This window comes from Phoenix dactylifera, chromosome 4 (assembly GCF_051530095.1).
Source record: "Phoenix dactylifera cultivar Ajwa chromosome 4, Ajwa_hap1_PhDact_Kaust_v1.1, whole genome shotgun sequence".
Classification (NCBI taxonomy): Eukaryota; Viridiplantae; Streptophyta; class Magnoliopsida; order Arecales; family Arecaceae; genus Phoenix; species Phoenix dactylifera.
In genome coordinates, this window is record NC_143193.1 from 6,317,183 (window position 1) to 6,335,513 (window position 18,331).

Below are 18,331 nucleotides of genomic sequence, written 5' to 3' on the forward strand. Positions count from 1 at the left end.
CCTTTAGAGCTTTTCTCTCCTCTCACTCTCTTTCTCTAGTCCTCTTTTTTGATGTTGAGAAGAAGGTAGAGAGATGGCCTATTTATAGGCCAAGAAGAGGGTGAGGTGTCCCTATGAGGTGTCCGATGAGATGTCCTGCCAGGACACATGTCATATATGCAAGAAAAAGAGGTGTCCTGCTCCGCCACATGTCACGCATGCAAAAGAGTGATGTGGCCTGGAGGGCGATGTCATGGATGACCTCATGAGGCAGATGAGGTCATGGATGACATCAGGAGTGTGAGGTGTTCAGGCCCGCGACATGTCAAACATGCAAGCAAGAATATGCTTAAAAGCGGGCGGTCGGGATGTGGGTCCCACCTAGGCAGGACGTGGGTCCCACATACAATATGTGGGTCCCACAAAGGGAAGGAAGTCCTAGTCATAATAGGATTATAATTGATTTCAATCCAATTTGACTCATGCCAAATCTGATTTGGTTGGGGGCAAATTAGACATTTTTACCAAACCAATTTTGGTGTCAATTACGGTTTTACCAATTTCAAATCATATTTGAATTTGGTCAAGCCCAATCTTTATACTCAATCAAATTGAGTCTAATCAGTGATCCAATCATCAATTAACTTCTCCAAGCAACAATTGCTTAGGGCAATCAGTCAATCACATTGACTATTTTACTTCTAGACGATTCTCAATCGTCAATCAGCCATTTGATCAATCCAGAAACTTCTAAGCGTGTGACCTCACAGGTTCGAACCTAAGCCGGTAGTACAAGAACACTTCCTGCACTAATCGAAGTAACCATCTAGCAATGGGATCCGACGACCGGATAGGCCGAATAGATGCAAAGCAACATTCTAGAACCTATGGACCATGGTTACCGCATAATTCATCCTCTTGACCAGAAAATGTCCAGGGTGGGTTCAGAGTCTGTCTACCCTGATACGATCCATCCGAAAATATGTTTCAATTCAATAAGTCAAGTGATAGTGATTTGACTTTCCCTCGCCAGGGTACTACTTAATTGAAAACACAAGGCATTCACCCTTATTTCTAAGGAAGGTCAATCCCATTTTGATCTGCAACTGACTATCACAAGTACTTGACTGGACCCAGAAATCTTTCGTCGCTGGATTAGAAATCCAGGTAGTCCGGCACCAAAGTACAGTGAGTTGCTTGCAAGCCACCGGTTGCAATCTCAGGTCTAAAGGATACATATACCCATATCCACTCGGAACAACTCTTGACAAGAGAGAGTCCGTCAATTGGTCACGTTCAGTAAACATACACTACCATTCACCTGTATACCATACTAGTATCTCTATACTCTTTGGTTTGGAAGACAACCAACAAATATGATATACAATGACCTACGTCCGATAATATTATCGTCCTATTAATAGTATATCATACGGTCATGAATATTTAAGGACCTGTGTGACAAAATCATATTTCATTACACAAAGCAGTCCTAAGGACTTCATCACATTGGAGTTTGTGAAGATGTTCTGGTGATGAATAAATACCATGTTATTTATAATTGATTCAAATACATTTACAATCAGCAATTGATTGGATTTAGGACACAATTCTCAACAACTCCTACTTGAACTAAAGCCAATCACTACAGTATCTCATATCCATCTTTGTAAAATGATCATTGAACTCCTTGATGGTGAGGGCTTTAGTAAAAGGGTCGGCCAGGTTGTCCTTTCCATCGATCTTTTGAAGATCAACATCACCTCGCTCGACAATCTCACGAACCAGGTGATATCTGCGCAGAATGCGCTTGGTGCGCTGGTGAGCTCTTGGTTCCTTGGCCTGAGCGATGGCACCAGTGCTATCCGAATAGACAAGGACTGGTCCACTAAGGGAGGGTGCAACTCCGAGCTTAGCAATGAACTTCCGCAGCCACACAGCTTTTTTTGCCGCATCCGATGCCGCAATGTACTCCGTCTCGCACATAGAGTCCGCTGTAGTAGTCTGCTTGGAACTCTTCCAACAGACAGCCCCACCATACAGGGTAAAAACAAATCCAGACACACTCTTGCTAGCATCACGATCTAAGTGGAAACTGGAATCAGTATATCCCACAAGTTTCAAGTCAGAATCTCCGTAGACCAGCCACTTATCCTTAGTATTTCTCAAATACTTGAGGATAGATTTTACAACGGTCCAGTGGCTTTCTCCTGGGTCAGACTGGTACCTACTTACTACTCCTAGCGATTGTGCCACGTCCGGTCGTGTACATATCATGGTGTACATGATGGACCCCACAGCCGAAGCATAGGGAATCCGATGCATACGGTCTCTCTCTAGCGGAGTTGTCGGACAATCTCTTTAGAGAGAGAAATTCCAGAAGCTATCGGTAGATAATCCTTCTTGGAATTCGTCATGCTGAAACTTTTTAGCACGGTTTCAATGTACATGGATTGGGACAGACCGAGCAACCTCCTAGATCTATCTCTATAGATCTTCATCCCAAGAATATAGGATGCTTCTCCCAAATCCTTCATAGAGAATTGTGATGAAAGCTATATTTTTACTCCCTGTAGTGCAGCGATGTCATTCCCTATTAGGAGAATATCATCCACATGCAGTACAAGAAATAAAACTACTGTACCATTAGCCCATTTGTATATGCAAGGTTCCTCTTCGTTCTTAACGAAGCCATAAGTTTTGATAACTCTGTCAAAACGAATGTTCCAACTCCGAGCTGCCTGCTTTAGTCCATATATGGACTTTTGCAGTCTATACACCTTAGACTCATCTACAGAAATAAAACCTTCAGGCTGTATCATATATACTTGTTCCTCTAAATCTCCATTTAGAAAAGCGGTTTTAATATCCATCTGCCAGATCTCAAAGTCCAGATGGGCCGCAATCGCAAGCATGATCCGAATGGATTTCAGCATTGCCACAGACGAAAACGTTTCGTCATAGTCAATACCATAACGCTGACAAAATTCCTGGGCAACCAGACGGGCTTTATAGGTTTCCACTTTTCCGTCTACGCCTCTTTTCCGTTTGAAAATCCACTTACACCCTATGGATTTAAATCCTTCGGGTGGGTCAACCAATGTCCATACATCATTGACCTTCATGGACTCCATTTCAGATTCCATGGCTTCAAGCATTTATCAGAGTCAGACCTTTGCATAGCATCCATATAGGTGACTGGATCCTCATCGTTCTGATCAAGACCAATGGGATCATCGTCCCGGACCAGAAAACCGTAGTATCTATCCGATCGATACGGTACTCTACCGGACCGCCTAAAGGGTGCAACCTCAATGGGTTCTGAGTTTGATCCAATCAAATCAGACTCTAATGGTTCAGTTCTAGTTATCTGATCCTCTATTTGTTGAACTTCATCAAGCTCAACCTTAGAGCTGTTCGTTCCTTTACCAAGGAATTTTTTCTCCAAGAAGACAGCTCTATTGCTGACGAACAACCTTTGTTCATTAGCCTGGTAGAAATAATACCCTTTGGTTTCTTTTGGGTAGCCGACAAAAAGACATTCTTCCGACCTAGCTTCCAGTTTGTCTGCTCTCAAACGACGGACGTAGGCTGGAGACCCCCAAACTTTAAGGTGAGAGAGTACAGGCTTTTGACCGATCCATATCTCATATGGAGTTTTAGGCACAGATTTACTGGAAACTCTATTAAAAATATCACAAGCGGTCTCAAGTGCATAACCCCAAAATGATAAGGGCAAAACTGAAAACCCCATCATGGATCGGACCACGTCCAACAGAGTCTGGTTCCTCTTTTCAGATACACCATTATGCTGCGGTGTTCCGGGAGGGGTCCACTGAGAGAGAATCTTATTCTCCTCCAGATATGTCAAGAAATCACTGGAGAGGTATTCACCACCTCGATCAGATCGAAGTATCTTAATACACTGTCGAGTTTGTTTCTCTACTTCATTACAGTATAATTTGAACATTTCAAATGATTCATACTTGTGTTTCATAAGAAACACATACCCATACCGAGATAGGTCGTCGGTAAATGTAATGAAATAGCTGTATCCACCTCTTGCACTAGTGCTGATAGGTCCACATACATCCGAATGTACAAGACCTAATACAGCACCGGCTTGTATACCTTTTCTAGTAAAAGGCAACTTGGTCATCTTTCCAAGAAGACAAGACTCACAGGTAGGTAATGATTCACAATCATTAATATTTAAAATATCCAGTGAGGCCAACCTGTTGATCCTGTTCTTGTTAATATGACCTAGCCTACAATGCCAAGGGTAGATATCAGAGACATCATCAGATCTAGGGTGTTTACTTGTAGTGTACATTACACTAACAGGTTGTGACAATACATAAATGCCATTGTTTAATCGTCCATTGATTACTGTAACACCATTCATAATGATATCACAATAATCCTTCTTTATACAAATTTTATAACCGTTTAAGGCCAAATGACCAACGGAAATGACATTCATTGAGAAACTAGGACAATAGTGACATTCACCATGGGCAATTATGTGAGAATTTAAAACAATTTGAATATTACCTAATGCTAGAACTGGAACAGTTCTTTCATCTCCAACATTTAGGAATTTCTCATTGTTACCGAAATTCTCAATGACTTGCAATCCTTTCAACGTATTACAGATATTAAAAGGACTCCCGTATCCAATACCCAAGTCATAATATCACATACAGAGAAATTATAAGGTGTTATCATATAACCACCTTGACCAGCAACTCTTTGCTGACTTCTTTCATTAGCACTCGAGTTAGCCTGATTCTTAATCAAAGGTCTAGTCGGCTCATCACTATCCAATAGTGATAGGGGGAACTTATAAGAGGACATTTCTGCATAAAGGACAAAACCAAGGCCTTATTAGTAAATGAATCAATTAATCTAAAGACATGGATTTTAGTCTAAAGATCCTTCCACTATTTTATACGAATCAGGAGCCTCTACCTCTAATCCGAAGAATTATATTTAATTCTTTAGTGGGCACTAGAATCCAATAAGCTACACCTGGGCCCGGCTTTGGTCGGTATCAACCCAAATACACCTAAAGGTAGGTTCAAAACAAATTGTTTCAACTAAACAACTTCTAGTGATCATTTTGCCCCAGGAATCACTTCAGCAGGCGTATATCAACACTATTGAAAGTTCCGGTTAGGTCCAACCATTAACATGTAGCAATCAATGCAAACTATCTAATAGATGGTCAAGCCCGACTTTGGCCGGTATCCAACCGGACCACCCATCCAATAGTTGCAACTGACTCATAATTATTGTATGACAATTCCAATGGCCGATACGCACCAGTGCGCGCACACGCCTCCAATGTATATAGACGCATTGGACTCATTATTACACAACTAATGGGAGGCTATGACGTGGTCATCTCCATTAACCATATCATTTTATGGACCTAATAATTTAGAGAATTTTTATAATAAAAAGCTGACTCAATCAAAATACTCCCACTGACTTCATAAGTCAGGTATCATAGGAAATAGATTCAAGTCACTGCACCTAAATCAGTCCAACTGATTTTCTTACAAGCATGGGTTAATTAGAGTCAATCAGAGATCTGATCAAAAGAGATTCACCAAGATGGCCAGGTAAGTGAGATCAGCGGAAGGGTATGCCATTAACTTGACTGGACCGAAACCCAGCAAGTAGCTCCCAATTAAAAACCTACTGATTGCAGTTGCTTTTGGCACCAACTGGTTTATCAATTTCAATTCGATCAATATCATAACTCAAGCTCAACCATGAAGCCTAAATCAACATCCATTTGGTCTAATCAAAGATATGGACTTGATCAACTACAACTATTGCAAAGATCAAGAGTAATCTTGACCCAATCTAAGAAACAACTCTAATTAGATTAGATCAACTACTCTACCAAGTTTGATTTCAACCATTGAGTCCAAATCAATTGGATTTGATTTAGCTAACCCATTACCCCATGAATTATGCAATGTCTTAGACATTCAAATCACATTTAAAGTCTAGGATCTATATCATTACTCAATTCATAATTAAATATATTACATTATTCATGTCTTATCTTTGTTTTGCATGCTCCATAACTTTAAATCCTTAAAACACTTTTAAGATTCAAGTTAATCATGCAAACAAACATGTTCATTCATCATATGAATAACATAATGAAATAATATAATCAGTTTACATCATATGTAAAAGATCACATCTTGCATAGATATTTGATATCACAAAGAACCTGGACGGGCTCTGATACCACTGATGTTGTGCGTGCAGAGGGCTAAGCATGAATTTCAGAAAATTTTATGCGGAAAGAACGGGTTAAACATTTTAACCCAAAACATGCTTGATATTTTAGATATTTTGACTCTGGTACCAGTCGAAGACAGTCTTCAACTGCACATCACATGTGGCGCGGGCTTAGTCCCAATACATAGGGTGACACCCGCGCGTGCCTATCAAAGCACTCATCACATGAGCCCCCAGGTGGAGAGCCACGTTTCGTCACATGATCACGCATGAGAGTTTTCGGAAATCGGATAGTCTCTACTAATCCTTTGCTTTGACACCAAATATCACAAAGCCCATAGATCCCGAGGATTGTGTGATTCAAATAAATATGCATAAATCACAACTTCTTGTGATTTGAAGATTGAGATCATATTTCAACCGTAAAAGAGATCAGATCTCTTATCTTTAGAAGGGGGTTCCTTCAAGGATGCTTCACAGCCGCACAAGCGTCCGGCCTCGATGACTCGTCCACGCGAAGCTCCGGAATGATCAGCTTTCCGGGGAGTGCTAGCTCGCAGGGAGGCAGAAGGTTGGCTGAAAGGAAAAAGAAGGAAGAAGATGGACCTTCATAGCTCAAGAACTCCTTGGGCTTTCACCTTTAGAGCTTTTCTCTCCTCTCACTCTCTTTCTCTAGTCCTCTTTTTTGATGTTGAGAAGAAGGAAGAGGGGTGGCCTATTTATAGGCCAAGAAGAGGGTGAGGTGTCCCTATGAGGTGTCCTGCCAAGACACATGTCACACATGCAAGAAAAAGAGGTGTCCTGCTCCGCCACATGTCATGCATGCAAAAAGATGAGGTGGCCTGGAGGGCGATGTCATGGATGACCTTATGAGGCAGATGAGGTCATGGATGATATTAAGAGGAGTGTGAGGTATCCAGGCCCGCCACATGTCACACATGCAAGCAAAAAATATGCTTAAGAGCGGGCGGTCGGGATGTGGGTCCCACATACAGTATGTGGGTCCCACCTAGGCAGGATGTGGGTCCCACATACAGTATGTGGGTCCCACCTAGGCAGGAATATGTGGGTCCCACAAAGGGAAGGAAGTTCAAGTCATACTAGGATCATAATTGATTTCAATCCAATTTGACTCAAGCCAAATCTGATTTGGTTGGGGACAAATTAGACATTTTCACCAAACTAATTTTAGTGTCAATTACGGTTTGACAAATTTCAAATCATATTTGAATTTGGTCAAGCCCAATCTCTATTACTCAATCAAATTGAGTCTAATCAGTGATCCAATCACTAATTAACTTCTCTAAGCAATAATTACTTAGGGCAATCAGTCAATCACATTGACTATTTTACCTCTAGACAATTCTCAATCGTCAATCAGCCATTTGATCAATCCAGAAACTTTTAAGCGTGTGACCTCACAGGTTCGAACCTAAGCCGGTAGTACAAGAACACTTCCTGCACTAATCGAAGTAACCATCTAGCAATGGGATCCGACGACCGGATAGGCCGAATAGATACAAAGCAACATTCTAGAACCTATGGACTATGGTTACCGCATAATTCATTCTCTTGACCAGAAAATGTCCAGGGTGGGTTCAGAGTCTGTCTACCCTGAAACGATCCATCCGGAAATATGTTTCAATTCAATAAGTGATAGTGATTTGACTTTCCCTGGCCAGGGTACTACTTAATTGAAAACACAAGGCATTCATCCTTATTTCTAAGGGAGGTCAATCCCATCTTGATCTGCAACTGACTACCACAAGTACTTGACTGGACCCAGAAACCTTCCGTCGCTGGATTAGAAATCCAGGTAGTCCGGCACCAAAGTACAGTGAGTTGCTTGCAAGCCATCGGTTGCAATCTCAGGTTTAAAGGATACATATACCCATATCCACTCGGAACAACTCTTGACAAGAGAGAGTCCGTCAATTGGTCACGTTCAGTGAACGTACACTACTATTCACCTGCATACCATACTAGTATCTCTATACTCTTTGGTTTGGAAGACAACCAACAAATATGATATACAATGACCTACGTCCGATAATACTATCGTCCTATTAATAGTATATCATACGGTCATGAACATTTAAGGACCTGTGTGACAAAATCATATTTCATTACACAAAGCAGTCCTAAGGACTTCATCACATCGGAGTTTGTGAAGATGTTCTGGTGATGAATAAATACCATGTTATTTATAATTGATTCAAATACATTTACAATCAGCAATTGATTGGATTTAGGACACAATTCCCAACAATTTTACTATAATATAGTAAGAAATGATATGGAATAATATAATTATACATTATTATATTATATAATATTATATTACAACATAATACAATATAGTACAATACAATGTGCTAGCATAGGTATTTTGGTAACTACGAGAATTTTGTTAAATCAAAAATAACTTTTCGAGATCAGCCAAGTGGAGCTTTTAAGGAGAAGCTATAAAATGGAGTTTTTCCTAGGTAGTCATTTTTTAGCTTTTTGGAGAATTAGAAAGCACTGCAAATTTTTTTGCCAAATGCTACTAAATGGCTCAAAAGTGTTTTTGGAGGGTCAAAAGACATTTTTTGGCTCTCCAAAAATGTTCCCAAATGAGGCCGAGTTAATTCGGCTGCAAAATTTGTTCCTTGAATATGGTGGAATATGACAACCCGGATTTGAATTGTCGAGAGGCGTAAGCAATCATCTTATCATTCTGCATCAGTACACAACCCAATCCTTTCTTTGAAGCATCACTGTAGATGATATAACCTTTACCACTGGAAGGAAGGGTAAGGATGGGGGCTGACACCAAGCGTTGCGTAAGCTCTGGGAAGCTCTGTTCACATTTATCTGACCACTCAAACTTAACTCCTTTATGAGTTAGTCAAGTTAAAGGTGCAGCAATGAGAGAAAAATTCTCAACATATCGTCTGTAATATCCAGCTAGGCCCAAGAAACTGCGAATTTCATAAACACTATTCGGCCTGCTCCAGTGACCATTGCTTTAACCTTCTTTGGATCCACATAGATTCCCTCTTTAGATATCACGTCCTAGGAACATCACACTGTCTGTTGTTCAGAAGACAACCCAAGAGGGGGGGAGGGTGAATTGGGTTCTTTAAAAATTAAGCTACTTAAAATTATCTTGATGAAGGGTAACTTAATTTTAAGTTAAAGCAATTTGAGCAAATATAAAAAGCTGTGAAGGGAATAATAAGGCACAATGCAAACACGCAAGTTTTATAGTAGTTCGGAGTTAATCCTTGCTCCTACGTTCACTCCCCAAGCTTCACTTGGGAATTCATTATAATTCTCAGATTACAGTCTAGTTGTTTTACGAGATCACAACTCAACTCGTTGTTTTGCCGGGATCACAACGAACCCAGTTGGTTTTCTCTGGATCACCAACTAGAACCAACCCCAACCAACCTTGGTGTTACACAGTCCAATTCACGGGCTTGGACAAGGTCTTAACCCCTTGATTCAATCCTCTGATCAAATCAAGTTACAAGATAATGAAAGAACGTTTAGAACAGTTACAAGCTTCTTAAACTAAGTAGATAAAACAATTATAAATATGAAATGGGAGAAGAAGCCTGGAATGAAGACAGCTGTAGAGCTTGGCTTCTCTCTCTTTTGATCCTCCCTAGATGGCTCGAAAAGCTTGAGGATCGATGCCTTGAAAGTTGAGAAGAAATCAGATATTTCTCTTAGAAGCACTTCTTCTCTTTTGACTTGAAATCTCACTTCAAAGCTCAAGAATGATTCTTCTCTTTTAATGCGCTTTAATGACGATTCACTTGGTTGTTGAAGAATAATAAAGAGTGCCTTCTTATACCCTATTTTCACAAAACTAGCCATTAGAGACTGAAAACTCGTCGTTGTCCCCTTTCTGAATTTCTGACAATATAGCCGTTGGCGTCCCAGCATATTTGGAGTCGTCTCGAGCATTCTGGGAGTCGGCTCGCCTAAGTTAGGAGACGTCTCGCGCCTGTGGGGATTCGGCTCGCAATCGGCCTCTTCAAAAAGTCGCCTTCTGTTCTTTTTGTGGGAGTCGGCTCGTGACACCCTGGTGTCTCGCGCTCTTGCCTGACTTTCTGTCTTTCTGCGGGGAGTCGGTTCGTATCAGACTTGAGTCGACTCGAAACATACTGGGGTCGACTCGCGCTCTGGTTCTTTACTTCTCGAGACGACTTCAGCGCAGCTGGAGATGTCTTGGGCTCTGGCACGTTTAATAGAGTCTTCCGTTCTATAGTGGGAGTCGACTCTGTCTTCGTCAAGAGTCGACTCGAAGATGTGCCAGTTCAATTTCTATGTGCCAGAGACGTCTTGTCCACAGTGAGAGACGTCTCATGGACTGTTCATTGGCAACTAAGGTCCATCTTAAGTGTTCAACTTATCTTAACTCCTTTGAACCTTTTTCTAATGAATTCTTCTTAAGTTTTTATGTAATTTCTCCTAAAACACTCACTTAAGAATGTTAGTACAATAAGGAATATACTCATGTGTTTTGGGCTTATCAAAATCAAATAGGGGATCAAACACAATTGATCAGCAATCTCCCCCTTTTGTTGCTGACAAAACATTAAGTATATGCAAGTAAATTTGCACATACAAAGTATTGATTTAGAATTCATAGACACAATAAAATCAGATAGAATATTCACAATTTAAAACTCATGCATTCTACGAATATGAAGGGTATGCTTAACTAAGCTTTTAAGCTTTAAAACTCCCCCTTTCATTAGGAATTGTATGACATTTCTTTTCTTCAATTGTTTTGTGTTTATTTGCTATATTCTTCTCCTTTATTGATTTCCAAGTTATTACTTGTTTGCTTTTACTTTGCAATATTCTTCTCCCCTTTTTTGTCATTAGCAAACAGTTTAGTTATTAAGCAGTGATGGAGTAATTTTCATTCGACTCAAGCATAAGTAGAATAGATATTCACAATAGGTGCATGGAAAAGAGAAATGCTATCATTTTATTTCATCAAAAAGTTGATTACATTTGTGACGTAAGAGTGAGTACAAAAAGTGAGTACAATAGTAGTGAAAATCCTAGAGATCTATGTAGGCTCATGTGTGGCGCATCCAAAGAAAAACCAGTTCAAAATTCAGTATCTGCAAGGCTGGGATCAATTCATGGAAAGCTGGAGTTGACCCATGAAGAGCTGGGGTTGACCCCAGTGAAGGAAGGGTCGACCCCAAGAAGTCACAGGGAGACGACAGAGAGCACTTCTTTGTCGGTCTCAGGTGGGGTCGACCCTAGTGAAGGAAGGGTCAACCCCAGGAAGTCCCCGGGAGACGACAGAGAGCTGTTTTCTGTCGTCTCAGGAAGGGGTCGACCCCTGTCTATGAGGGGGTCGACCCCTGAAGTATTGGGGTCGACCCCTGATCTGTAGGGGTCGACCCCAACGCCGTGCCAGGCGTGCCATTCAGTCGATGACGGGAATTTTTGGTCTTTGACTGGCTTAGGGACTTCATGATTTATGTTCCTAAGGGTCTAAGTCATTCTTGGGCTAGGTTTAGACTCAAGGGAAGAGAGCATGTAAGTCATGGACTTGGGTTGAGTGCTTTCTAATGTGGCTTAGGGGGAGATTGAGTTGGCTTGGGATTAGACTAAAATTGAGAGCCTATATAAAGGCTTGATGTAATCAGTTTTAGGGTTATCGCTTGTATTATTTTTTGGAGAAATAAGAGCCGCCAGAAAACTTTCTCCCACGTTCTCTTCTCTTCCTCTTCTCCACGAAAATCCTAGTTTGTGATTGTGATTCTTCATCTCTTCTTCCTTCTTTCCCCACGCGGCCTGACGCCCTAGGGGACGCCCTAGGTTAGCGGATATCAGGGATCCACATGCTTCCGCACAGCGCCAACAATTGGTATCAGAGCGAGGTTTTGGCATAGGAAAGAAGAAACGAAGGAAAGACATCAAGAGGAAAGCAGTCCGCTTATCTCCCTTCAAGGTGATTTCTCAAATCAGATTTGTGTTTATTTGTGATTGTGGTTTGGCCAACCATGAACAATAACATGAAGGTGGAGTTTGAGAAGTTTAATGGAAAGGGAAGCTTCTCTATGTGGAAGGTCCGGGTGGAGGATCTCTTGGTGCAGAACTATTTGGATTCGGCCTTGGAGGACAGGCCGAAGGGTATGACAGATAAGGAATGGTTTTCTTTGGAGAAAAGGGCTTGCGCTGCCATTAGAGGATGCTTAACGGATTCAGCTTTGTACAGCGTCCTAGAGGAGAAGACACCCAAGGGATTATGGACAAAGTTGCATACCATGTATATGGTGAAGAATATGTGCAACAAGTTGATGTTGAAGAAATAATTGTACAGCCTTCGGATGCATGAAGGTGGAGATATTGTTCTTCATATTCAGAGGTTTGACCAGGTTTGCAATGACTTGCAGACCCTTGGGGTGAAGATGGAAGAGGAGGACAGTTCTCTACTCTTGCTTTGCTCGCTGCCAGGTTCTTATGATCCTTTGGTTACTACTTTGCTGTATGGGAAGGAGACGCTGAATTATGAAGACATAATTTCTGTACTAAGGTCCAATGAGCAAGGAGAAAGATTGACAAAGGATGGAGTTCCTCAGGAAGGTCTTACTGTCGGAGAGAGGCCTGGGAGAGGGAAGGAACGGAGCAAGCAAAGGGGACGATCAAAGTCCAAGAAAGGCAAGAAAAAGTTCAGATGCTACAAGTGCAATGAAGCAGGACACTTGAAGCGGAATTGTCTGCTTTAGAAGAAGCTTCAGGGAGAGAAGAATGACAAGGATTCAGTCAGTGCCGTGGCTGATCTCAAGGTGGAGGATGACCTTTTGGTAGTTTCGGATGATCACAGGAACAACACGGATATCTGGACAATGGATTCAGCCTGCTCTCATCACTACACACCAAATCGGTCTTGGTTTGCTACATACACCAAAATCGATGAGGGGAGTGTGACATTAGGAGATGATCATCCTTGCAAGGTGGCGGGCATTGGGACCATCAAGGTGAGGATGTTTGATGGGATGGTGCGAACTCTTACCAATGTAAAGCATGTCCCGGATCTGAAAAAGAATCTAGTGTCACTTGGCTACTTGGAGAAGAACGGTTACAGCTTTAGTTGCCGTTCCAGGAGTGGTATTTTGAATATATCGAAAGGAGCCATAGTTGTGATGAAGGGGAGGAGGTTGGAGAATAATTTGTACAGAATGGAAGGGTCCGTGGTGTGTGGGGGATCCGAAACAGCAGCAGTGGCACAGGACCAGCAGGAAGCATATCGTTTGTGGCATTACCGCTTGGGTCACATGGGAGATCGTGGTATGAAGATGCTGAGCAAAGATGGACTGATATCAGATCTGGATGGAGGAGTTATAGAGGTGTGTGAGCCTTGCCAGTTGGAGAAGCAACACAGGGTGAAGTTTTCTACTAGTACTACACGCAGCGGTGGTCCCTTGGAGCTGTGCATATGGATGTTTGGGAACCGACCCCGGTCACAGCCAGGAATGGGGCAAGATATTTTCTAACCTTTATTGATGACTTTTCAAGGAGAGTTTGGGTGTATTTCTTGAGGAAAAAGTCAAAGGTATTCTCTAAGTTCAAATCCTGGAGGGCAGAGGTAGAGAAAGAGAAGGAACGCTGCATGAAGTGTGTGCGGTCCGACAATGGTGGCGAATTCACAAGTAAGAAGTTTCTGAAATTTTGCGAAGATTGTGGGATCAAGAGGCAATTTTCAGTGAGGAAGATTCCTTAACAGAATGGGGTGGCCGAAAGGATGAACAGAACTCTCATGGAGAAAGCTAGATGTATGAGATTGCAGGCAGGGCTTTCCAAGTAGGGGTGGCAATCGGGTCGGATCAGACATAAACGGGTCGGGTCAGATGCGGGTTGGGTCAGAAAATTGTAAATCTGAACCCGACCTGTTTATTAAACGGGTAACCCGACCCAATCCGTTTAACCCGTTTAATAAAAAAAATAAAATTTAATCCGGGCGCTGGGGAGTGGGGAAGAAGGTGCCGACCCTCGCGGTGGTGGGCATGGCAGTCCCCTTTCAAATCTTCGTCGGCGTCACCGTCTCCATCAGCGGCTTCCTCGTTCTCGCCCGCATGATCACCGAGCTGAAGCTCCTCAACACCGGGGTTGGCCCCGTCGCCATGGCCTCCGCCATCATCAACAACGAGCTTTTTTTCACCCTGCTCGGCGTCGCCATGGCCTCCGGCATGCGCTACGGGGAGGAGGCATCGATGGCGGTGACGGTGTGGGTGACGCTCTCGGGCGCCGCCTTCGTCGTCGGGTGCTTCTTTGTGGTCCGACCGGCCGTCAAGTGGATGGTGCGGCGCAAGCAGATCAGCATCATCCTCGGGGGTGTGGCGGCCGCCGGCTTCATCTCGGACGTGATCGGGATGAACTGGGTCTTCGATGCCTCGCGTACGGGCTCTGAGGGAAGGAGAACTCCCTTCCATCGCAGACATCATCCATGGTTGAGCCGTGGAGGGCAAGTGGATTTGGGGATGGAGGAGGCATCGATGGCGGCGGCGGTGTGGGTGACGCTCTCGGGCGCCGCCTTCGTCGCCGGGTGCTTCTTCGTGGTCCGACCGGCCGTCAAGTGGATGGTGCGGCGCAAGCCGGAGGTGGGCGAGCAGGTGAGCGATGTCGAAATTAGCATCATCCTTGGGGGCGCGGCGGCTGCCGGCTTCATCTCGGACGTGATCGGGATGAACTGGGTCTTCGACGCCTCACGTACGGGCTCTGAGGGAAGGAGAACTCCCTTTTATCGCAGACATCGTCCATGGTGGAGTCGTGGAGCTGTGGAGGGCAAGTGGATTTGGGGATGGAGGAGGCCGGCGCGAGGAGCGAGGGGAACTAGGGGAGAAGCTGAGAAGGGTTTTATTTCCACCTAGGGCTAGGTCTTTTGTATTTGATTTGGTTATTCAAACGATCCGTTGGGTTGAGGCTGTGACTTGTGAGGCACTTGTTCTCGATAATAAAAAAAGCCTGGCCCATATATTAAACGGGTTAAATGGGTCAGACATTTAAAACCCATATCCGACCCAATTAATAAACAGGTTAAATGGGTCGACCTATTTACGACTCGAACCTGTTTAGGCCAAACCTAAACCTGTTTATGGCGGGTCGAACACGGGTCGGGTTGGCGGGTCGGGTCATATTTTGCCACCCCTGTTCCCAAGGTGTTTTGGGTGGACACAGCAGACGCAGCCTGCTACTTGGTGAATCGATCTCCTCATACAAAGCTAGATGGGAGGGTTCCAGAGAAGCTATGGTCTGGAAAGAAGATGGAGGTTGGCCATCTTAGAGTATTTGGGTGCACGGCATTTGTGCACATTGATCCTAGTGAGCGGAGCAAGTTGGATGCCAAGTCACGAAAGATGGTGTTCATAGGATATTCGCGTGGAGTCAAGGGTTATCGGCTATGGGATCCCTTGGAGAAGAAGACTACTATCAGTAGGGATGTGGTCTTTGATGAGAATTCAGTCCTAAAGATGCAAAGGGTGAAAGAAGAGCGGGGGGAGAACCAACCGGACAGGGTTGGACAGCTAACTTCTTATTCAGTTTTACTTTTTGCAGGTGCACCAGATAGACATGAAATTCAGGTGGAGCACCAGTCAGAGGTGCCTCCACATGTGGAGAGGAGCTAGATGCTAACTCGGAGATGAGATGTGCAAAGGAAGGAACAAGATCCCAGCAGAAGCATTGGAGTCGCACTGCACAAGCCTAAGCGGATTGTGAGGCAGCCGGAGAGGTATGGTTTTGGCGAAACCATGTCTTATGCATTGGTTGTTGTGAATGGAGACCCGGAGACCTATGAGGAGGCATTGGCACGCCAGGATAGCGATAGGTGGGTCCAAGCTATAGTAGAGGAGGTGCAGTCTCTCCAGAAAAATCAGACTTGGCGGTTGGTGCAGTTGCCAAGTGGAAAAAACCCATTGGATGCAAGTGGGTGTTCCAATGCAAAGAAGGATTTTCAGATAGAGAAGACATCAGATACAAGGCCAGGTTAGTGGCTAAGGGATACTCCCAGAAGGAGGGCATTGATTATAATGAAGTATTCTTCCCAGTTGTTCGACATACTTCTATTCAGATGCTGTTGAGCATTGTTGCCATCCAGGATTTGGAGTTAGAGCAAATGGATGTTAAAACAGCCTTCCTTCATGGGAATTTGGAGGAGAAGATTTATATGGAGCAGCCAAAGGGGTTTGGTGAGCCAGGATCAGAAGGAAAGGTCTGTTTGCTACAGAGATCACTTTATGGGTTGAAGCAATCATCAAGGCAATGGTACTTACGGTTCGACACATATGTGAAGAGCATTGGCATGACCATATGTGAGTATGACCCTTGTGTCTATGTGAAAACTCTTGAGGATGAGTCTAGATTATATCTACTCTTGTATGTAGATGACATGCTGATTGCTTGCAAGAGTAGAGGAATTGTGGAAAACTTAAAGGTAACCTTATCTCGGGAATTTGAGATGATGGATTTGGGTCCAGCCACGAAGATTCTAGGCATGGAGATTCTCAGGGATAGAACCAAGAAGGTGCTGCATTTATCTCAGGGAGGTTACATTAGAAAGGTATTGCGGAGATATGGCATGGATGGAGCGAAACCGGCGGCATTACCAATAGCCGGTCATGTCAGTCTTTCGAAGATAATGTCACCACAGACTGAGGTGGAAGCTGAGGAGATGAAGAGCATTCCATATGCTTCAGGAGTTGAGAGTTTGATGTATGCCATGGTCTGTTGTAGACCAGATCTTATATATGCAGTTAGCCAAGTCAGCAGGTTTATGGCTAACCCTGGCAAGAAGCATTGGAGAGCACTGAAAGGTGTTTTTTAGATACTTGGTGGGCACAGTTGGAGTTGGTATTTACTATGGACAGGAAGGTAGCAAGAAGAAGAATTCCAACATGACCAAGGAGAACCAGAGCCGGATGATTGGTTTTGTGGTTGCTGATTACGGAGGAGACATGGACACACGGCGTTCTACCACAGGTTATGTGTTTTGTTTGAACGGAGATCCAATGTCATGGAGATCAAGCTGGCAACTAATCACGGCATTGTCTACAACGGAAGCGAAGTATATTGGCATCACAGAAGCTGCCAAGGAAGCTCCATGGTTGAAAGGATTGGCATTGGAAATGGGATTTGCACAGGAGGCTGTCAAGGTGCATTGTGATAGCCAGAGTGCATTATGTTTGGTTCAGAACTCAGTCTATCATGCGAGGACCAAACATATTGACATCAGGTACCACAGGATGAGGGAGTTGGTGGAAGAACGTGAAGTGGAGCTAGCCAAAGTTCATACAAAGGAGACCCTGGCAGATGCACTGACCAAGACTCTTCCAAAGGATGGCTTCCTTAGGTGTGTGACGCTGATGGGATTGATGGACTAGAAGAAGCTTGCAGAGGCTTTGGAGCGCCAAGGTGGAGATTGTAGGCTCATGTGTGGCGCATCCAAAGAAAAACCAGCTCAAAATTCAGTTTCTGCAAGGCTGGGTCGACCCATGAAGAGCTGGGGTTGACCCTAGTGAAGGAATGGTCGACCCCAATAAGTCACAGGGAGACGACAGAGAGCACTTCTCTATCGGTCTCAGGTGGGGTCGACCCCTAACAGTCAGGGATCGAACCCTGGGGTCGATCTGAGTGAAGGAAGGGTCGATCCCAGGAAGTCACAGGGAGACGACAAAGAGCTATTTTCTGTCGTCTCAGGAAGGGGTCGACCCCTGTCTGTGAGGGGGTCGACCCCTGCGGTATTGGGGTCGACCCCTGATCTGCAGGGGTCGACTCCAATGCCGTGCCAGGCGTGCCATTTAGTCAATGACGAAAATTTTTGGTCTTTGACTGGCTTAGGGAATTCATGATTTATGTTCCTAAGGGTCTAAGTCATTCTTGGGCTAGGTTTAGACTCAAGGAAAGAGAGCATGTAAGTCATGGACTTGGGTTGAGTGCTTTCTAATGTGGCCTAGAGGGAGATTGAGTTGGCTTGGGATTAGACTAAAATTGAGAGCCTATATAAAGGCTTGATGTAATCAGTTTTAGGGTTATCACTTGTATTATTTTCTGGAGAAATAAGAGCCGCCAA

General features: G+C 43.7%; 1 protein-coding gene across 1 annotated transcript in view; it reads left to right on the top strand.

The window, feature by feature from the left end:
• Nucleotides 1-18,331, top strand: part of LOC149753618 (uncharacterized) — an 84,731-nt gene that overhangs the window by 16,782 nt on the left and 49,618 nt on the right. The gene's annotated exons all lie outside the window — the stretch shown is intronic.